The sequence below is a fragment of the Myotis davidii genome, unplaced genomic scaffold, assembly GCF_000327345.1.
Source record: "Myotis davidii unplaced genomic scaffold, ASM32734v1 scaffold8, whole genome shotgun sequence".
NCBI lineage: Eukaryota > Metazoa > Chordata > Mammalia > Chiroptera > Vespertilionidae > Myotis > Myotis davidii.
Genome location: NW_006299520.1, coordinates 2,729,864 through 2,752,996, shown reverse-complemented (window position 1 = coordinate 2,752,996; position 23,133 = coordinate 2,729,864). Strand labels below are relative to the sequence as shown.

The window sequence follows — 23,133 nt, the reverse complement described above, 5'->3', positions numbered from 1 at the left end:
TTTTAACACTAGTTAATTGGATCTCCCAAATTTCCTTCTGAAAACAGGCCTTCAGTTTCCTCAGTCATGACAGAAATGATTGGATTGTTTCTACAGTATTTGTAAGCTGTTCTGATTTAATCTGAAAGACTTCCAGATGCCTTGAGAGGAACGATTGTCTATCATTATAAAACTACAGGCCCAGTGCATGAAATTCTGCTTAGGTAGGGTTCCCCGAGACCTTGCTAGTGATCAGGGCCCATCTGTGAGGCGACTGGTGGGGCAATCGGGGGTGAGGGGATGGGCGGCTGGGGCCTGCGGGCTGGGGGAAGCTCCTGCATTGAGGATTTGCCCCCGGTGGTCAATGCGCATCATAGCGACCAGTTGTTCTGCTGTTCATTCTGCCGTTTGGTCAATTTGCATATTAGGCTTTTATTATATAGGATGCTTTGCCCTGTGCCCATGTGGACTGTGTGGAAAAGGGTACACAGTTTTCCTTTTCCCAGAGCAGAAAGTTTTACAGTTAACAATTATAATCATTTGTTAACATGATTACATGTGGATGGGAGGGGCAATGGAGGGGAAGGAGAGGATATCGGTATTACTTTAAAAAATAAAGATAAATAAAAAAACATCAAATTTCTGATTCTTCATGTTTAATTTATGATCTGATGGAAAAAAAGAAAGAATGAATTAACAAATCCATGCCTAACAATCTGGTACAAAAACTATAAATTTGCTTGGTTAGCCAAACGTGAAGGAGGTTTAAAGATGATTTTAGAAGTGGCCCTGGCCGGGTGCTCAGTTGTTTAGAGCATTGTCCTGATATGCCAGGGTTGTGGGTGTGATCCCCAGTCAAGACACATACCAGAATCAACCAATGAGTGCATAAATAAGTGGAAAAACAAATTGATCTCTGTCTCTCTCAAAAAATGAATGAATGAATGAATGAATGAATGATTTAGAAGTGGAGTGCTTGCTGGTCCTCTCATTCAATAGAGGAGGGGCCTGGCACACACACAGGTGACAGTGACACAGCTGGCAGGATTAGAGCCATGACTAGGGCCACCAGTTTTCCAGCCCTTTCACTCTGCTTACCTTCCCGCTGGACTATACAGTCTCAAAGCTGCATTTTTCTTGCCAGCAAACTATTGTAGCACATTCATTTTAGATACGAAGCTTGGAAGCCCACACTGTGGGTAGGTTCACACTGAAATAAGAATTAGAAACCAACATTCCATTTAGGTCAGGGAGTACTGTTTGCTTCATTTAATCTGGTTTGTTTTACTATAAAACTTACATAAGCTCTTGCCCTGAGAGACAACATGCAGGGTTGCCTATTTGGTTTTCCCTTCACCCCAGGCTTCTCTGAGTCGCGGGGGGGGGGGGGGGGGGGACCGCCGCCAGCTTCAGAGGCTCCTCCGGGAGAGGATATTTCAGCGCTCTCCTGGTGGCTGGAGTCAGTGCCGGCAGGGTGACAATCGGGTTTCTTCCTTGGCTGGCTTCCCTCCATCAGACTTATGGGATTGAGAAACCACCGCCACATATGGGTCAGCTTTGGATTACAGAGGCCGGTCTGGTTGAGTCCTGCAGTTCCCTAGGGTCTTCATTGGCCCAAACACCCAAATCACCGTTTTAATCCAAGTATTACTAGAGGGAATATTTTCTTTGGAGTGTTCTTCAAGCCCTTGAACTGAGCAACAGCCAGTGAAGTCTGAGATATTTTTCTAACTGGAAAAAGCCTCTGTTTCATTAACCCTTACCTCATGAATCTTGCAGACTGTCCATTTAAAATATTGAGACCGTTAGCTTACAGAATATACACCATTATTTATCTGTCTTCATAAGCCCCGCCCTCTTTTTAGAATCTCTCCCTTTAGTCCTATGATTTCGCTCTAATCATCTTTTCTTTTTTTTCTTTCCTAAAGCCAAACCCACATTTAAAGGTTGTAAATGTTATTTTCTGCGGGTATTTGAACAGAATGTGTTTATTCTGATGACGATTTCAAAAGCAGAATTCTCAAGCAAAGATGAAAATCTGTAAGCAAAGCATTGCTGAACAACATAAGGGCATGATTTGGCCAAGAATTAACCACTAGTTTATTAGAGTTCGTTTGTTGTAATTAAAACAACGTTTGTGCTTTTACACACTAAGCGTTTCTGAAGGTGGGCGGGAATGGGGAGGGAGGAGGGAGGGAGCACTGGGGCCTTTGGAAATAAAGTTACAGGGATGTTTGTGAGATTTTTCCCAGGGTAGCATACAGTTATTACTCAGTTGTTAGGTGGCCACATCTTTTCTGCACATGCTTACATAGTTGTGTGGTCTGCCCTTGGCCCTTTTTTTCCAAGTTAAAGTTTAATGGTGCTTACTTTAAGCTTGCCCTCATTGTTTTCATTCATAGACTACTAATGACTCAAATCCTTTCTACCAGACGGGGATGACAAGGGAGGTTAAGAGAGACAGTTGAAAAATGAGAATGAAAGGACAGAGTCATTAAAATTTCAGAGGATCAGAGCCTAGAGAATATTGCACTCGCTGCTGGAGTGGAATCCCGAATGCAGATCTAGGAAGGACATGGGTTCAGTAACTAGTCGGATGTGCGATGGTGACTTTGTCAGATTTTTAGAAACTGGGAAATGCAGCTTAGCGCAGAGAAAAGATTAGGGGCTTACATTATTTTCGCTGAGGCGGCCATTAATCAGTTGTATCATTTTGGATGATGGATTTAATCTTGAAGTCCACACTCGGGAATATTCGGATTTTAAATAAATCTTTTCCCTACTCCATGAGTTATGTATCAATGTAAATAGTGTCTATGAAAACAGCTTGAAATATGAGTTGTTAATAACTTGGACCTCTGTTGCACGTTATGCCATGTTTTGCAGTCATTGCTTATTTGTTTCCCGTTGTAAGCTATAGGCTCCTTGAGGCTGTATGGCTTGTTTCAGGAGCCTTAGCATTCAGCACAGCTGGGTTTAATCATTATTATGAGTGAATGTTTGTATACATAAACTAATAGAGTAACAAACCAAAACAGTTAATAGGATTGGGGATATTGCACATTAATCATGAGAAATAATGTTGTAATTCTGAGTATAACAGTAAGAGAAGTGCTTGCTGGAAAAATTTTGGAGCAGTGATTTTACTGATAAAATTAAAAATGGATGGCTCCTGGAAACGTGAAGTAATTTTTAATTAAGCAGCTGGTATAGACCAGCTACTCTGATTTAATCATTGTTATATAGTGTGAACATAGATTTCAAATACTTTGTATTCACATTATATTCTGTGTTTCTCATACATACCTTGTTTCTAATCCAGTTAGATGTTAATTCTGATACTATAAAGGGTTATGAACACAACTGTAATTTAACTGTCTTAAAATACATTTTTACTGATTTCAGAGAGGAAGGGAGAGGGAGTGAGAGACAGAAACATCAATGATGAGAGAGAATCATCAATTGGCCGCCTCCTACATGCTCGACACTGAGCCCGTATCCCCGACATGTGCCTTGACTGGGAATTGGACCGTGACCTCCTGGTTCATAGGTCTACGCTAAACCAGAGCCAGGCAGGCCGGGCTGTAATTGATACAGGGCAATTGAAAATATCTCATTTAGTACCTGAAAATGATAACTCTAAAACCATGAAGTGAATGGGATTAAAGTTCATATTAGCTATTCAAATAAAAACAACAAAGTTTTTATTATATCAGAAAAAGCGCTTTTACTATTCATTTAGTGACTGATTTGTTTGTAAAGATGTTTGGATCTTGGCATCTGGCTTGTGTTATCTCGAGATACAGAAAATATGAATGGATGCTTCCTCTTCTCTGAGGCTCTGCTGGCTGCCTGTGCAGTCCTCTCCGCGGGGATGAGATGAGGACGCTCTGTATCCGTTATACTGCATGGCCCTTAAATCTTGCTGGAAGTGCCCCTCCCAGATGTCTCCTTCTGTTTTTCATTCTTTCGCTGCAGTCTTTACAAGTCCAGCCTGTGTGGGCACTTACCCTCATTCAATGTGCATGTGTTTTGCGGCTTCAGTTTAGGCAGCTATTTTTGAAAACAGAGCCTCTTGTGTATATTTATTTATTTGTTTTGAAATGCTCAGTGTCGCTAGAGAGCTCTGCAGATAATAGGATGAGGAAAGCCGTGGGGTGACTGAGATTCTTTTTTTGTCAAATGTTTCACTTCACTAGAGTCTTTGATCTCTACCATAGAAACTTACATTCAGGATTAAGGAGTCCAGGTTGATGGATGAGTTATTTTTTTTTATTTTAGTGAGTAAAATGCTGTTTTTCTTTACTCTCTTTTTCCTTCTCTCTCTTTCTCCCTTCCCTTCTTTTTCCATCCCTTTCCTTTCCTTTCTTGGCTTTCCCTCCTTCCCTCCTGCCCTCTCTTTCTCCCTCCTTCTCCTCTCACTCCATTCCTTCCTCCCTCCCTTTCTTTGTATTCTTGAGGATGTGATGTAGAAGGAATCCATGTAACATTTATGCCAGAGTTTTGCTGATTCTGTGTAAAGCATTTTAAGCAAATCCTGTGGCTTGGGGTAGAATGCATCCTATAATTTCCTGTTGGGGGAATGCATGAATCAGATTGTTATTAAATATGTATGGTATCCATTTTGTGGCCTGTCTCTAGTTTGATTTTGAAATCCTAAATTGACCACCCTTGCAACTCAGGATGCTTCTGGGTGTGTTTACTCCCTCCGGACTCCTGTGCCTCCCACTTAGAGGTGTAGACTCTGGATATCCAACGGAACCTCAGCGTTCTCCAGGGGCGATGCCATTAGAAAGTGAGAATTACCCTGAATTACTTCATACGTTTGTATAACTTTGAATAATTTGTATAACTTTGAATAATTTGTGGCCTTCGTGGATGAGCATAATTGAGAATTTATTGTCCTATTTTAGTAAACTGAATTTATATAAATCTTATCAGCCCTTGAGGATTAATGAAATTGTATTAGGAGTAACAGCTCATGTTTTACTGGTTTACTGCCCCCAAGCCTCAGATTACATGCTTTCCAGACCCCCAGCATCCCCGTTCTTACCTAGTAATTTTCGGAAATCCTCAGGGACTGTCTCATTCCCTCCCAGAGCAATTCCTCCTGCTGATGTCACCTCGGCCTGTCTGAAGCAGGCCGTTCCCTTACTGCTCGGCTGGGGAAAATGTTTTCCCACTGGCTGCGCAGAAGTGAGGTACCAGAATGTTGTACAGATTTTCAAAGAAAGCAGCGAAAATGAATGGCACAGTTCTCGTATTCCACCTGGATAATCTGTGGTGGCTATGGAGTGATTTTGTGAGAAGGATTTTTTGTGTGAGCTCTGCTGTCTTACATGTGGAACTACTGATCTTGGTATAAGTTTCCTGCAGTCATGGGCACAGTAGTATGGTTCCCGGCTGGTACGTAGGAAGCTGATGGAACCTGTGACATGTGGAGCAGGCAGTCGAGCTCCTCGGGCAGCGAGTACATTCCTAGCTGATGGCATGTCAAGGGTGCATGGATACCAAGGACACGTTGGACAACTCAGGGTGGACATTTTACCTGGAGCCATTTACTAGTAAAAAAGAAAAAAAAGGAATTATGCCAAGAGGGAAGGGAACACCATGAGTAAGAGGCCATGAGATAGACCCCTGGTCAGGAGTGGCTAGCCAGAGCAGAGAGGCACTCCCACATTAGAGAGAGAAGTCGTGGATGGAGGGGCCCTCTAGGGAATGAAGTCTCTAAGGAACCTGTGAAAATACCCGCAAGACAGGGGTGGCTTTAGTCATCTTCATGGCCAGAGAGCAAGAATACTTTAAGTGTTGAGCAAGAACTTGCCTGTAAGTTACCCCATAGTAATCCTGGAAATGTTTAGTAACAAAAAGAATGCGAAATGTGGTTTGTTCAAAAGAAAAGAAGTCAGCTAGAACGCACCTTAGACAGATCATAGATTCTCCCATATACCAGGTGGGAGGGGGTGGGAGGGGGTAGGTGGCGGGGTTAGAGGCTTTCCTTTCCTGAATGTCCAGAGAAGTCGTGGGGAACATCTGCTGTCTCCTTCTGAGAGCAGGTGAAGGACTGCTCCCACTGAGCAGATTTAGAGGGACAATGGGAGGTAAAGGTCGCCTGTCTTCACGTGGCATTCCCGGAGCCCTGCTATTTGGGGCACCTGTTGTGTTTGACACTATCAATCCTCAGGTTTCTTTTGGACCAAAGCTGACATATAATCAGTGGCAAAGCATGAGGGTAATGCCTTTCTCCCTCTGTGTTACACGTTGTAAGAGGATCCCAAACGATTAAAAAAAAATTCTTCAGTGCTTTGCAGAATTCAACGGAAGAGTTTTTACAGGCTTTCTTAGCACTTTCTTTATTCCAGGCCCTGAAAAGCTGAGCCAGGGACAGGTTTGAGAAATTGCTGTCCTACAGACTCAGCTGGTACGAACATGTTTTGTACTAGAAAGTACATCTCAAGTTTAAATATGCGCGTGCGCTGTGTCTCACCAAGAGGAGGACATAGTAAGTTACATTTCCCAGGCTTGACCAGCATTATACCCAATGGTCTTTTGAAAACACTGTCCATGACACAGCAGCACATTCAGGAGTGTCATAAACGAAAATACCAATTTGATAGTACCAGGAAAGGATACTAGACATTTATGATTAATACTAGAGGCCTGGTGCACAAAATACGTGCACTGGGGGCGGGGGGCTGGTCCCCTCAGCCCGGCCTGTGCCCTCTCACACTCCTGCAGTCTGGGAGCCCTCGGGGGATGTCCAACTGCTGTCTTAGGCTCATGGGGAGAGGGCCTAAGCCGGCAGTTGGATATTCTTAGCATTGCCGCACAGGCAGGAGAGACTCCCGCCCTCACCTGTGCACTTGCCCACTGTGAGCCCGGCTTCTGGCTGAGTGGTGCTCCCCCTGTGGGAGTGTACTGACCACCAGGGGGCAGTTTCTGTGTTGAGCGTCTGCCCCCTGGTGGTCAGTGCACGTCACAGCGACCAGTCGTTCACTGTTGGTCAATTTGCATATTAGCCTTTTATTAAATAGGATTGACAACCTGTGGCTATAATTGGAGTGTTGTGTTTGCTGCTGTAATTTGAAGAGCACAGGTGATTCTTCTTTTGCCATGAACTGAATGGTTGCTACTGACAGCGTGGACGTGAAGCCGCAGCATCAAAGTCAAATGATCCCTTGTTAAAAATGCAGAATTTGAGGCTTTGCCCAGTCCTACATGGGAACCTGCATCGGAACAAGATCCCAGGTCTGTCCTGTGCATCTTACAGTCTGAGAAGCCCTGATCTGGAGATAGCATCCCAAGTCATCTCCCATACCGACATTCTTGTCCAATTGTTGCTTGGATAGAATTTCAGCTTTCGGTGAACAGAGAATGAACTAGTTATCTATTTGGCCCAGCGCCAACTATAATAATCATGTCAGACAGTGGGACTGTCATCTGGCATTGTTGGGAAGTGGTCCACAGGCAGACAATTTGTCAGCCCTCGCAAGGTCAGCATCCTGCTGAGAGCAACCTCCAAGGGCACCACAGGTTACTATTTCAGAACCAAAGGGAAAAAGCAGAGGGAAACATTTTTCTTGGAACATAATTTTTTTCCCCTTCTCAAAATACTGTGAGTAATGAATGTATGGGGCAAGGGAAATATGTATGGGGCAAGGGAAATGTGGGAGGACCAGATTTATAAGTGTTTTTAAGTTCCATTAGTTGGGATTTTTTGTGCGGGCATTTTGGAGTCATATCTGCTGCCGTGGAATCCTTTTGTCCCCTATGTTCTAACCATGTGAACTTGGGCACTGGTCAAAGTGCCAAAGCCTGAGTTTCCATGTGTGTGAACTGAGGTCCATAACATGTAAACCCCACAAGGGGTTTAATCCTATTGCAAGGATTAAACCTGCTGTGCCCTCTAAGGCGTGGTTCTGTTTACTGTCATCAGTGTGTTCTCATGAAAATCATTAGGTTATTAAAGAAAGGTTTTTATTTATTTAATTTTTACTTATTTTATTTTATTTATTTTAAAATATGTTTTATTGATTTTTTACAGAGAAGAAGGGAGAGGGATAGAGAGTCAGAAACATCAATCAGCTGCCTCCTGCACACCCTCTACTGGGGATGTGCCCGCAACCAAGGTACATGCCCCTGACCGGAATTGAACCCGGGACCCCTCAGTCCGCAGGCCAATGCTCTATCCACTGAGCCAAGCCAGCCAAGGCTAATTTTTACTTATTTTAAAAAATTTGCCCATTGTTGGAAGTATGACAGCTGCTCCGCCCCCCCTCTTTTTTACACTATGGATTTCTGAGTTCCCCAAAAGAGACATGGCAATTCAAGGACAATGTACATAAATAGTAATTACCAAAAACACAGAACTGACTTAATTTAAAAGGAATCATCCACATTATTAGGACATTATAGCGTTGTATTAGAAAAACCGGTGTGTGTGTGTCAAGAAAATGCCAGACAGAACATTGCTGTAATGTGACTCATGCATGCATCATAAGCACAGATGGGCACGGGGAAGCTCAGGCTCCTGTCGCTGAGCTGCTGCTACTGCGAAGTTCTCGGTCCTCCTGTCTGTGCTGCCCTCCCTGATGGTTGCTTGTGGAGAGTCCTGTTTCTGCCCCTCGGTGCCAGGGCACCAGTGCCTGCCTATAGGTGGTTTCTGCTTTTTCTGGTCCACTGGGAAAGGATGGGGAGAGGCATTCTCAGCCTAAATATTTCACCTATAAATAGTTTGAATGTACCAGGAGCTAATTTGGGCACATGGCAAATACATTTCTTCAATGGGAAAATACACTCTATGCCTCCTATGCCCTAATTATTTTAAGATCAAAACTGACACAAGGGTGAACTTTTAGAACAAAATCCACTTGGAAACTGAGGAATTTCTTTTTCTCATTAACCAAATAGACCATTGAATGGATGATTTGCATTTTAGTGGACCTGGAAATTGGTCTCTGGCCTCCATGAGATCCATTTCCCCTCCTGCAGCCTGAGCTCTAAGCCCGTCAGAGTCACCCGGCCCGCTTGTCACACGGCTTTGTGACTCCATGCCCAGGCCACTCAGCAGAGCACTGGACTCCCTGTTAGGCACATGGCTCAGCTGGCACACTTAGGCAAACAGTAAGGGCTTAGGGCAGGGGTCCTCAAACTACGGCCCACGGGCCACATGCAAATACAAATATTGTATTTGTTCCCGTTTTGTTTTTTTTACTTCAAAATAAGATATGTGCAGTGTGCATAGGAATTTGTTCATAGTTTTTTTTTTAAACGATAGTCTGGCCCTCCAACGGTCTGAGGGACAGTGAACTGGCCCCTGTTTAAAAAGTTAGAGGACCCCTGTCTTAGGATTTCTGTGCGGGCAGAGGCGTTCTGTTTACTCTGCCAGGACTAGACTAGGAAGGATATAGCTGTCTGATGGCTCTCCTGCCGGGAGCTATAGGATGAGGCTGACCTTTTGGGCAGCAGCTTGCAGACTGGAAGAACCTGTTTTTTTGATGCTTTCTTTGAATTTCTGGGTCATCCAAACCTGAAGCTTGGCCTACTCCTAATTCTCCTGTTATGTGGATTGGTATGTTTCTGTCTCATTTAAACCACATTAAAGTGAGTCTTCTACTCCTTGCCATTAAAACCTCCTAACTAATACAAGAATTAGAATAAAGCTTGCCGAACACAAGTTGCAAGCAAAATCTTTTAGGATCTTGTCTTAATAAGAGTCATGAATTCTCTTAGGAATGAAAGTTTAGTTAAGGGATGTCTGCTAGAATCTCTGACAAGCTTTTATTGAATACTAGAAGCCTGATGCACAAAAATCGTGCACCTGGGTGGGGCCCTCAGCCCGGCCTGCGCTCCCTTGCAGTCTGGGAGCCCTTAGGGGATGTCCGAATGATAGCTTAGGCCCGCTCCCTGCGTGGAGCTATCAGTTAGACATTCTTAGTGCTGCTGCGGAGGTGGGAGCATCCACTGCGCTCGCCAGCCATGAGCCTGGCTTCTGGCTGAGCAGTGCTCCCCCTGTGGGAGCGCACTGACCACCAGGGGGCAGCTCCTGCATTGAGCGTCTGCCCCCTGGTGATCAGTGCACGTCATAGTGACCGGTCATTTGCCTTTTGGTTGATTTGCATCTTAGCCTTTTATTATATAGAATTGCAGCTAACTCCATCCTGGTTTCTCACAGATTATTGATTATGTTCTCTTACTGATATTCTTCCTTACCTCTCCTCTTCCACGCTGTCCTGAAAAGGTTAGCATTAGATGTGGTACCTGCAGGGGCACAGTGTGTGGGATGGAAGGAAGCAAACCTGCCAGAAATAAATTTCTTTCACTAAAAAAAAAGGCTGACCCTGAACCCAAGTAATTGATTCGGACATATGGCCTGGAAGGATTCTGAATTGATATGCTGGGCAGCAAGCTCGGTTCCTGTTCAGTTTACCAGAAACGAAGTGTGTGCTCAGCATGACAACCAACTGCAATGTGGGTTTTATACCCTGTAAGTACAGGATGCTGACAGAAATCTAATTCCACCTTTTTTGTGTGTGTGTGTGCGCATATTTCTACATCCCAAGTTGTCTAAATACCTATTCTTTTTTTGTCAAAGGTAATTTTGACTCTTTATGTTTTGTCTCTGCTGTAAAATTTTACATTGAAAATCAAATTACCCACAGTGGAAATTGAGGTTTGTACATTTTGATAGAAACAAACAGGACCATCCTGTTGCTAAAATTTGTCAGCCTTTGGGAGTTTTAATGCTTTCTTAGAGAATGATACTTTGTTCTCTCTACTAACTGTGTTTTCCAGTACTTACCAATATACAGATAAGGTGATATTCTGTTTTTCTAATGCTGTGTAACAAACAACTCAAATGTTGGTGGCTTGAAATGGCACCGTTTACTAGTACTTTGCCCATGAATCTGTAGTTTGGGCATGCTCAGTGGGGACACCGGCCCATGTTCAAGAGGTGGGGGACTGGCTTCCACTTTTTTTGTTTGTTTGTTCATTTGTTTTTTTAAAGCTTTCCTTTGGGTGTGTGTGTGTGTGTTTTAATGTGAATATTTTAGTATATTTTAAGTTTGTTTAAGTATGGGGGCTGTGTCACAGTGCTTAGCCAGGCTTTGAATGCAGTAGGAGTGGAATAAACTGTATTTTTAGACAGTGTATGCAGTGTACACTTTTACAACTTTTATTGGAGAATAATGTACATACCATAAAAATGCATTCATTTAAAGTAGATAATTCAGTGGATTTTAGTGAGTTTACAGAGTTGTTCAGGCATCAATACGTCAAGTTTTAGAATATTCTCATCACCACAGTGAAACCTCATGCCCTTTTACAGTCAGTCTGCAGTCCCATGCTACAACTAATCTACATTCTGTCTTTCTAGATTTACTTTTTTTGGGAATATTTCATATAAATAGAATTATACATTATGTACTTTAATTTTGGCCTTTTTTTTTTCTTAGCATAATGTTTTTGAAGTTCATCCATGTTGTAGCAAGTACTTTATTCCTTCTTATTGCTGAGTAATATTTCATTGTCTGGACAAACCAGTATTATTTAACCATTTACCAGTTGGTGGATATTTGAATTAATTGTACTTTTTGGCTACCATGAATAATATTGCTGTGGGCATTTGTGTACATGTTTTTATGTAGGCATACGTGTTCATTTCTGTTGGGTAGACACCTAGGTGTGAGGTTGCTGGGTTGAATGGAAAATATATGTAACTTTTTAAGAAAATGCCTAACAGTTTTTGTTTTAAGTATGTCCACCATCTGCAGTCCTGCCAGCAGCTTATGAAGGTTCTTGATGAAATAAATGTTTTAAAAGTGCTTTAAAGGTATTTTCTGGATCAAGTGAGAGCAGAGTTGTGGATTAATTTAGTTTGTGGGCAAATATATCTCTTGTCATTTTCAGGAACAGGTGGGTGAGGGTGGCCACTTTCACAAGAAAGATGAAACAGAAAAGGAAGAAAAATAAAGAGGGAAAGACGGAAAGATCCTTCATCCTGTGAACAACCACTGTTTCATTTTTGTTGTTGCTGATGATGTTTTTAATTAATTTAGGTTTTCTTTTACATTTGAGATAATTGACATAATATTATATCAGAGGTGTATAACATGACTTGATATCTGCATATGTTGCCAAGTGGTCAACACAATATGGCTAATTAACATCGATTACTGCACATAATTATAATTTTTTTCTTGTAAAGAGAACTTTTAATATATCCCCTAGCAACTTTCAAATATACAGTGCAGTATTATTAACTACTAGAGGCCCAGCGCATGATTTAATCGTGTGCGTGTAGGGTCCCCTAGGTCTAGCCTGCCATCAGGGCCATGTCCGCCACCCTGCAACACCTCTCACGCTCCATGGACACTGCCGACACTCCTCAGATTCTGCCGGCGCCCCTGGGGTGGGGTGGGGGCAGGCCCCGAGATGTGCTCCATGCACCTCCTGGTGACTGGTCGTTTGGTCGTTACGGCGTTATGGCCACTGGCCTTTTATAGTATAGTCACCATGCTATACATTAATTACATTCCCAGGACTTACTTTATAACTGAAAGTTGATACCTTTTGACACTGACTCATTTCTCCCAGCTCCACCTCTGGCAACCACCTGTTCTCTGTACCTATCAGTTTTTTTGTTTGTTTTCTAAGATTTCATATATAACTGAGTTCACATTGTATTTGTTCTCTGCTTGAATTACTTCAACTTAGCATAATGCCCTCAAGGTACATCCATGTTATTGCAAATGGTAGGCTCTTCTTTTAAAAAAAATCTTTATTGATTCATCCATCAGTGGACACTTAGGTTGTCAGGTTGTTCCCATAACCTGGCTATTATAAATAATGAACTTGGGAGTGTAGATACCTTTTCAAGTTAGTCTTTTCATTTCCTTTGGATACATACCCAGAAATGGGATTGCTGGATCTTACAGGAGTTCTATTTTTAAAAATTTCAGGGGACCTTCATACTGTTCTCCATAGTGACTAAACCAGTTTGCATTTCCACCAAGAGTGCACACAAGGCTCCCATTTCTCCACATTCTCTCCAGTACTTACTAGGTCTTGTCTTTTTTGATAATAGCCATTTTAACAGGCGTGAAGTGATAAGGTTTTGATTCCATTTTCCTGATGACTATTGATGTTGAGCTCTTTTCCATGCACTGGTTGGCCACCCCTATGTTTTCTTTGGAGCTGTAAATTCAGATCCTGGGCCAATATTTTAATCAGATTGTTTGTTTTTCTGCTCTTGAGTTATATAAGATTTTATATATTTAGGATGCTAACCCCTTGTCAGATAATATGGTCTACAATTATTTTCTCCCATTTGGTAGGTTGTCTTCGATTTTGCTGATGGTTTCCTTTGCTGTGCAGAAGTTTTTTGTTTATTTGTTTGTTTAGTTTGATGTAATTCTGTTGTAATTAACCTCGTTATTAATAACAGGAAAGGAGCAAAGGGAAGGCCAAATATTATAGGCATGTCATTTGGGCATCTTCACCAGGAAGCTAAAGCTTTACACTCCCCAGGGATTCACCAGTCTATTCCTGCCCTGCAGATCCCTGGGGGAAGGGACTGGGAAGAAAAGATAGACACATGCCCAGTAAAGTTGGGGTGAAGTCAGGAAGGTACTTGTCAGTCACACCTGGGAACGGGTCACTGGCCAGAATAGGCATGGCCACTGCAAGGGTCGAAATTGGGGATATTTAACCCCCAGAAGAAAGATATCGTTCTCTTGGGACTCTTGTTGCAGGGGGCATGCTTTCTTGGCTCCCCTCCATTCGCCCACATGGCCCACAGCCATGTTGACCCCCCCACCCCAGGACTAATGGACTGCAACTAGCCTGATGCTGAACTGGACCCAACTGCAATATGGAACAGAAACTTTGGACATTGGCTTTGCTTGTAGCTCTACTGAAACCCCAGCTATGCCTCCTCTACAATTGGACTCAGGGAAATGGAACTTTGAAAACCCTAGGATGAAATTTTTCAAAAATAAAAGTCACTCATCCTTGTCGTGGGGGGTCTCAGAAAATTATTTTTCTTGGGATACCATAAGAACTCCCCCCCCCGCCAGCACTCAGTGGGAAAAGGGATACCCCAATTTCCCCGATAACCGTTTCATTTGTTTACTTTTGCTTTTGGTGTCAAATTAAAAAAATCATTACCAAGACTGATGCCAATGAACTTATGCTGTTTGTTTGTTTCCAGGAGTTTCAGTTCTCATGTTCAAGTCTTTTCATCCATTTTGACTGACGCTTGTGTATGGTGTAATACAGGGGTCCAGTCTCATTCTTTTACATGGGGCTGGGGGTTTCACCTTTGATGGGAGGAATGTTAATGAATTTGAAGATAACGTTTTAAAATGAGGTAGATAGGTTTTAAAAATTACGTTACATATCATTAGGAAGTTGTGACAGTTTGTTGCATATGATGTTGTTTCAAGGGCTCAAAATCTTAGGTTTGGAAAAATAAAGTTATATATTCAATTTTTAATAGTTGGCCAGGTCAGTGCTTTCTATACAGTAGGCACTGTCTTAGCATTTTACAGTTAATCTCATTTAAACCTCTCAAGTCATCATTTTATATTCTGTATATGCACTCCCCTTAGCTATACATGAACACTATACGTATATACACTCCCCTTAGCTATACGTGAACACTATACGTATATACACTCCCCTTAGCTATACGTGAACACTATAATCTAATTAAATCCTAAAGACGCTTTTCTGCCACACCTTACTAAGGCGAAGGTGAGCTTCACTTTGTGCCTCATATTCTTGCATGAGTTTTCTGATGGTGGTGCTTGTTATTCTTAAACATTGCTTTGCATTGTAACGCTCCTTAAGGTCAATTTTCTTTGTGGCTAGTTTTATTTCAGAGATTTGAACAGATTAACATAAGATTCTCAGATACAATGATGTTGATGTGGAATCTCATGGTAACAGTACCTATAACAAACATAGTACATATTATAGTACATATATATGAGAAAGAATATCCCAGAAGGGATGTGATTTAGATATGTATTTATATATATTCTATATTATTTTTATATATTTGATTGAATTTCCAGTTGATAATGAGAGCTTAATTGCTCTTTCCTGCTTTTGTCTTCCTCCTTGTTTAAACCAGCATTTACCAAAAATAAATCTGACTTTGAATGAATTTCAACAGTATATTTGAATGTGTCTCATCATATATGTTTAGTTGTGGAGTTCTGGGCCCACCCTGCGCCTGTAATTACATAGTGTGATCATACAGCTAAAGGAAGAAATCTTTTATGAGATTTTGGGTCATTCATGAAAACCAAGACAAACTAGTAGATAAGAACACACTTAAAGAGTGGCAAATCATTAGGGCTTTGAAAATGACTTGTGGGAAATCAGTCCAATCTCACTCTTTTTTTTTTTTTTTTTAATCCTCATCTGAGAATATTTTTCCATTGATTTTTAGAGAGAGTGGAAGAGAGAGAGGGAAATACAGAGAGAAATATTGATGTGAGAGAAACACATTGATTAGTTGCCTCCTGCACGTGCCCTGATCAGGATCCAGGCCGGGGAGGAGCCTGCAACCAATGTACATGCCCTTGACCAGATTCAAACCTGGGACTCTTCCCTCCACAGGCCAGCGCTCTATCCACTGAGTCAAACTGGCTAGGGCTCAAATCTCATTCCTTACAGATGAAGAAACTGGATTTCAGAAAGTTCTAGTGACTTTCTTGAGATCATTCAGCCAGTTATTGGTAGAATTTAATCATCTAATTTCATAACCCAGATTTTTTTCCTAAAATATTCACAGATCATCTTTTAGTTTTCTATGCTAATGAAATTTTATAGGTAGTATAAAGCAGTGAATTAAAACTTGCTGTTGGTTCCTGAGAAAAGGTTAGAATGTTACATATTTAGACCTTTAAAGGTAGAACACAGAACTTTCCGTCACGGAATATCAGCCCTTTGCTAGGTTAAATGTCAATTTTTAGGTCTGAAATTCATTGTGCAATATTTATGATGTTAGGAGAACTCTGAATTATAGGAGAAATGTAAAGTATAGTTGGGAAATATCACTTTTAAATTAGTAGGAACTTATGTTCCATTTTTCACTCTGCCTTTCCCAGTTATTTAAATTTACAGGTAAATTTTGCTATAAATGGTGCTTTGTAAAATTTGTTATGTATTTATGCTTTATTGTTTGTTGTAGAATGGTTTGGGTTTTCTTTTAAATATAAAACCTGATTGAGACATGTAAGTTTTCTTTAAGTTCAACTAAATGAGAAACCTCAAAACATACATACATTTTTTTTAAAAAAAGCACTAGATATATGACTTTTAGAACTTGAAGCACCATGCTGTTATTTTCAGCCTGTCACTTGTGTACAACTTGAATGTTAATGATTGCTTTCTACTTTCTATTATTTGCAGGTAGATATATCATAACTAAGTATTGGTTCTGGTAAAATATTTTTGGTTTTAAGTTTTTCATATTTTCATGAGAAAATTTATAGCCCTAGCCAGGTTGGCCCAGTGGATAGAGTGTTGGCCTGCAGACTGAAGGGTCCTGGGTTCGGTTCTAGTCAAGGGCTCGTACCTCGGTTGCAGGCTTGATCCCCAGCCCTGTTCGGGGTACCTGCGGAAGGCAACCAGTCGATAATGTTTTTCTCTGTCTCTCCCCCTCCCTTCCGTTCTCTCTAAAAATCAATGGAAAAATATCATTGGGTGAGGATTAACAAAACAAAAAACAAACTAACAAAAAAGAAAAATTTTAAAAATGTTAACTTTATTTTGAAATAATTTAATATTTGATGCTTTTAAAAAAACACAGCTCCTTTGACTTTATATGTTAATTTTAGAACATTTGAAAGAGAAAAAATTTGACCAGGATCCTATCTACTCCTTGGCTTCCATATACTGCCACTTGGAAGGGTTTTTTTAAAAGGTCGGGGGGAGTATTTTAAAGAAGAGTAGCTGAGGCATTCATCTTTTATGTTTGTAATATTTTTTTTTGTGGTAGAATTTGTGTAAATCAATGGAGTGCCTAAATGTTTCTTGATAATGTAGAAGAGTATTTAAAGTTATCTTTAAATTTGTATTAAATTAAGGAGAAATATGAGTTTATTCCAATTCAACTAGATACAAAGCACTAAGTTAGTGTTGGTTCTGCTGTTATTTATTTGGCCAATTTTAAGCTCTTTAGGCCTTAATCTCCTTCCTCCTAGAAGGGACAGTATTAGGTATGGTTATCTCAGTGCTTCTCCTTAGCTCTACATTATTTTCTATCTAGTTTAGTGTTGCCATGTGAAAAATAGATTCAATTTGTAGATATGCCATAAAATAGTCTCTTGACAAGTTAAGACATCTACACTTTTGTGTATACATTTACTTTATAATTAGATGACATTGAATGTGATAAATGGAGGTCACCACTCAGGTTAATTCAGATACAAAAATCCCCTTTCTTTTCACCCTGGAAAGTAGTTGCTTTAACTTTGTAAGCTCCTGTCTGTGTACAGTCATAGATAAAATCTGTGAGTATTTGGGTTTATTTGATAGGAAGTTCTTAGCAGTTAATACCAAAGGGTTTTTCCATCGTTCTTTTTATTGTTTTTTGGTTTGTGCAGCAGTTGAGTTCAACTTAGGGGCAGAACTTCCCTTCAACTCTCAGTGGATTTCACTCTTCTTTGCAGTGACAGTGGCTTTAAAAACCTCAAGAGGTACAACCCTTTCATGAATAGTAATGGCACATAGTGCAAATATGAAGTCTGTTTACAATATAATTTGCATTCCTTTGTCATTATCACATTCTGTATTTCTATGACGGTGAACATAGAATAAAATCTAAAGTTCATAACATGCTTTTCAAGGCTTGCCCTGCTCTGGACTCTTCTTTAATCTCACACCATCCTCTATGCTCTACACATGCTGGCCTTCTTTTCCTTCAGGGAACATGTCTAGCATGTTTCTGCCTTAGGATGTTTACATTCGCTGTTCTCTCTGCCTGAAACTCTTCTAGATCTTTGAGTGGCATCTGGGGGAGGTGGAGAGTTCTCTATAATTCATGACTCATTTCCAAGGTACCACTTTATTGAGCCCTTTGCTTACCACACAATTTAAATTAGTATCCCTGCTGCCGTGTGTGTGTGTGTGTGTGTGTGTGTGTGTGTATCACATCAACATTTGTTTTCTTCACTATCTGGTATTATCTTGTATAATTTTTGCCTATTTGACAGTCTTTCTGAATTATAATAGTGCTATCAGAGCAGGGCCTTTGCATTCCCGGATACATATTTGTTTAAACTTACTAATTCTAGCCTAATGGTTGAAATATTATAAACTAAATCATTGGAAATCTCTAGGTTTGGTTTACAAGCTATTCACTTGTGATTCATTTTAAATTTTCACCTGACAAGTTATGAATAGACTATGTTGCTTCTGGTTGGACAGTACCCTTCCCTGGGTCTGTACCTATTAATCCTGCATTCACTGTCATCTTTGTATGTACACTGAGAATGGAGGCATTAGTACCATGTTATGCTTGATATGAGCCTGAACTATAATAAAGTTGTCATTAGTTTTAACAAGAACCTACTCACATTTTGCCACACATGTAGGTATAGTAGGCAACCATTTTTTCACCAACCCTATTCTCTCTCTCCTTCGACCATCCATAGCTCTGAAATCCTCATCATTGGATTGTCCTGCTGTCTTACATGTCCCAAGGGCAGCTAGCTCTCAAACTGCAAGAAGCAACTGAGTGTTTGTCAGTAAATCACATTTACTAGTTGTTAGGAAGCATGGAGAAAGGTCTTGATGAAAGAAAGAAACCATAAAAGTAACATTTTATTGGTGGACCAAGGACTGTGGTAATGGTTGAAAATATTTAGGATTCAGGTCCCCTGGGAGCATAGTCCATGGTGAGGGGGCTTCTAAGGGGAGGGGTGGTGGTGGTGGTGGTGGTGCTGGTGGTGGTACATGGCCTAAATAAACTCACTAGGAGAAAAAAGGCCAAACAGAGCCTACATAAGGGTAACTGAAGAGGTAGAAGTTTCTGAAACTGCTTTTTAATTTGACCTAGGCTTGCCCTTGTTTTTGCCTTTTGGCCCAAGTGCTCTCATTGTTCCACAGTAATGTAATTTGTACCTTAGTAATGTAGATAGTATGTCCCCTGGCTGGTGAGCTCAAACACCCCAAAAGCTGTTTTTTTCATTCCTCATTCTTTCAAGAGTGTTTATAAGCCTAATTGAAGTTTTGGCACAGGGTAGCGAGGCATCTTCCAGTGATAAGACAGCAGGCTATTGCTTATTCATCCCTAATAAATATCTAGGGATAAGTTGTTTTGCCAAATAGCACTTAGCTTGCCCATTCGCCCTACCCTATCCCCAGTGCTTATTCAAGATTCATTTCCAAAATTATAGCTAGAGTTGATAAAGAAGCCTAATAAGTTCCAGAAGTTAATCTCATCCATTCATCTTTTAAAAAGTAGAAATTGAAAATTTTGTGACATTATTAACCTTTTGTTTGCATGGATAGTGAAAATCTATAACCTGAATGGTCTCCATTCAGTGTCTGTTAAATCTTCACTTTCCCCACAAGAGTCAAGGTGGGGAGATCTTAATATTGCAATCCAAGCACTTTGCTTTTTCTCTTCCTGCGTGGTTTCAGGACACTTCACATTCAATTAGCACATGAATGAATGGACTACTGTTTATGACTGAAACCAGTACTAGTATATGAATAGGAAAATGACATTTAGTTTGCATGAATGCAAAGTCCAGTATTGTCCATTTTATTCCAGTGATTTTGGCTTTTTTTTTTTAAATTCTCTGACTTCCCTTCCCACTCCTTCTCACTTGCACCCTCCACTCCACTTTCAGCCAATGGATGTGAGCCAAGAAATGTTTTTTGGCCTATACCGGTTTGCCTCAGTTACTGCTCTAAGCCCTGTAGGGTACAGAAACGAAAGTTGGAGACATAGGTGTCTTCTCAGAAGTGCTCATAATTTGGTTGGGAAGACAGCCCGGCACAGTGTGGCCTGCAGAGTTCTGCTGTGATAGTGGTCTGATCACAGTCCTGTGGAGACTTGAAGAAAAGACTCTTTAAAACGTGCCTTGGGAACAGTAGGCAAGGTGACACTTGGGCTGAGGTTTAAAGGATAAATAAGAGACATTTAGATGAGGAATGGAACTAGTGAACCCGGCAAGGAAAACTATGGAAAAGTCAGAGTGGGATCTAGGGTTTATAAGTTCTGTTATCCGGTCAAAGAAAAGACTTCCCACGTGGGAATGGCAGCAAGAAAGGTTAGTGGGAGGAAGGGCGGGGACCCTTCATTAAGGATCTTGGGAGACTGGGCTAAGGAAAGGCTTTTTATAGTGAAGGTTGTGGAGAGATGCTACAAGCTGGGAAGTGACCTACTCTTTTTTATAGAGACCACTCTGGCAGCTGTGCCGCAAATTAAATACAGGTGAGTTGGGAAACTGGGTGCTGAGAGGTGTGTAAGGTGATGTTGCCATAATCCTGGGTGAGGTGATGGGGTACATGGTTAGGCAGTGGGCAGGTCATGGACTGTTTTGTGAAAGACGAAGGAGAGGCCATAGTCTGGGATGTGGGGCAGTTGGCTGAATTTGGTGCCATTCACCGAGAGGAGACACATTGAGAGATTGGAGAAGGCAGGGACCTGTGTGTTTATAAGATGCCCGTGGGAATGGGACAAACACTTGGCTTATAGACAGGGAGCTTAGCAGAAAGGTCTGGGCCGGAGACACTATTTGTACGCCATCACTTCACCTGATATCCGAAGCATGAAACTACGTAGGTCACCCATGGATGGGGGGGTAGAGTTTTCTCTTATCTTGAAATGTAACATAAAGGTAAGTTAGCTGAATCTGCCTTTGCCTCTTTTACTCTGCAGGAGAATTCTTTTTAAGCCGGACATGTGCCCTTGACCAGAATCAAGCCTGGGACCCTTCAGTCCACAGGTTGACGCCCTACCCACTGAGCCAAACCAGCCAGGGCTGCAGGAGAATTCTTGAACACAGATTAGATCTAAAGGCCCCTGGAAAATGTCCAGATAAAGACTAGGTTTCCCAGCAGTAAGTCTCCCTGAGCAGGACAACAGGGCATCTGAGGAGCTAACTTTTCTTCTCCACTAAATATAGTGTCGCTTAATGTTTAAAGAAGAAGCCTAAAAAGGGAGAAAAGACTGTTTCTCCATACGTTTCATAATCATATAGGATGACTTTAGGCGCTGCTATCCCCAGGCGTGGTGGCGGTTTATTTTGTTTGCACGGTGAACATGTTCTGCGTGAAAAAAATATCTGGTCTTGGCATCATGACGGATGCGCCAGCGCCGGAGCGTCTCAGGCTGTCCGCTGCTGTCAGGAGGAGAGGAGTTTCCAAGCTTTATTTTCTGGGCAGGAATCTTAAACATTCTTTTAGGCAGTTCAATGACCTGAAAGTAATTCAAGCCATAGCCTGAGCGTAAGTTAATGATTTATTAAAGGGTTATATTGTCTGTTGGGACATACTTTTCACAGATAAGAAAAAGTGTACCGTTATGTTGTTTGCCATGCATGGGGCACAGAGCTTCTCTAGTATTGACAGCACTCATTGCACGTGATATAAGAGCTCACAGAAAGGGCTGAGGAGAGGGTCTTCGCTTCGCTGGGTAAGAAAGGTTTCTGACAGCTGTTCAGTGTGGAAAAGTGGCCCATGGTTTATGAGCAGACCTGGCTTTGGAAAAGATCAAGGACGAGCGTTATAACATATGGAACTTATTTGAGAAGTAATTCCTAGCTATGACTAATGGCCTGTGCTCAAATTCCTGGGAAAGTTTAAAAGAAAAACCTTGCAAAATAAATCATATCTCTTGTTTGCTAAATTGTAGGACTTAGATAACTTTGGGGAACTCGTGGACTTCTGTAATTCTATATTAAAGCTCTGAAGTTTTCTCTTTTAATTAATTTTTCCTGGTTTTATTTTTAACAACCCCATGATTCAGTTTGTTGGTTTATTCCATTAAGGGATTATTTATTTTAAAAAGATTATTTTTTTCTTCCCCTAGCCCCCAGAGGTCCTTAAGATATTCACATTAAGCAGTCACTACAGGGATAGTTTATAGGCAAGTTATACTTTGTGTGTGTGTATTAGCTTCTGGTACAGTGTTGTTGTTTTTTTTACTGTACGACTTCCAATTACAATGTTTCCTGTGTTTATTTATATCAAGATAGTATGTGACATAAACAGCGGAGGAAGTGTTGTACCAGGAAGTGGACTAGAAAAGCAGTACTACTATGGATATATTTCAGAAAGAATATCCCTTTTTTTTTTCATTCCCAAACTTTAATTGGGTAGAATTATGTGAGGGGAATGCTCCTATTTTAGTTAATAATTGCAGAATTCTCTTTCTAAGCTCTCTCTGTCCATGCTGATTCTTACCTCACCATTTCATTTATTAAAATTAATCATTTCTTAAGCCAAGAAAAGTGATGATTACTTAACTCAGCTTGATTTTTTATCACACATAAATATGGCATTAGCACAACAGTGAAACTGTTTGGGGACGCCATCAAAAGTGCATAGGGAAAATATCTCCATTTTCAGAAAATAGAAATTAGAAAATTAGAAAATAAAAAATCTCATCACTGATTCTACAGCTTTTCACTTACTTGTTTACTTATTATTATATTTTGTTTTCACTTTTTTAACGATAGCCATATTCACATTTCTTATAACTTTATTTGGCTGCAAGACTCATTTTTGGCCCTGCAGTGTCTTTTTTATTACCTGAGAGTGGTGTCACTGGTATAGTAGAGCATTGGGAATATGGACTGGAAGTCAGGCTGCCTGAGTTCATGTTTATGGCCTTGGGCCAATCACTTAGCTTCTTTGGGTCTCCCTTTCCTTATCTGAAAATTAGGAATAGTAACAGTACCTTTTTCATAGAGCTGGTGTAAGAGTTGAAGGAGAAATCTCAATAATTGTTGCCATGGGATGCCTACTACTCTAACTTATTTCCCCACTTCTCTGATGCGGGTGGCCTGTTTATTTTTCTCCTCTGTGCTTTTAGGCGTGTTAGTCTGTAATTTACTCCCTACCTTAAACCCCTTTCCTCGTTTCCACCTAAAATCTAACAAAGCCATGTTATTTTGTTTTCAA

The 23,133-nt window shown here is 40.9% G+C and overlaps 1 protein-coding gene and 1 long non-coding RNA gene across 2 annotated transcripts in view; both read left to right on the top strand.

Moving 5' to 3' along the window:
* Positions 1-23,133, top strand: part of ARHGAP42 (Rho GTPase activating protein 42) — a 208,959-nt gene that overhangs the window by 61,759 nt on the left and 124,067 nt on the right. The window lies entirely within an intron of this gene.
* Positions 992-13,983, top strand: LOC107184902. Its single transcript, XR_001515801.1, has 3 exons — positions 992-1,002; positions 6,874-6,875; positions 13,804-13,983. It is a non-coding gene; the product is annotated as an uncharacterized LOC107184902 (long non-coding RNA).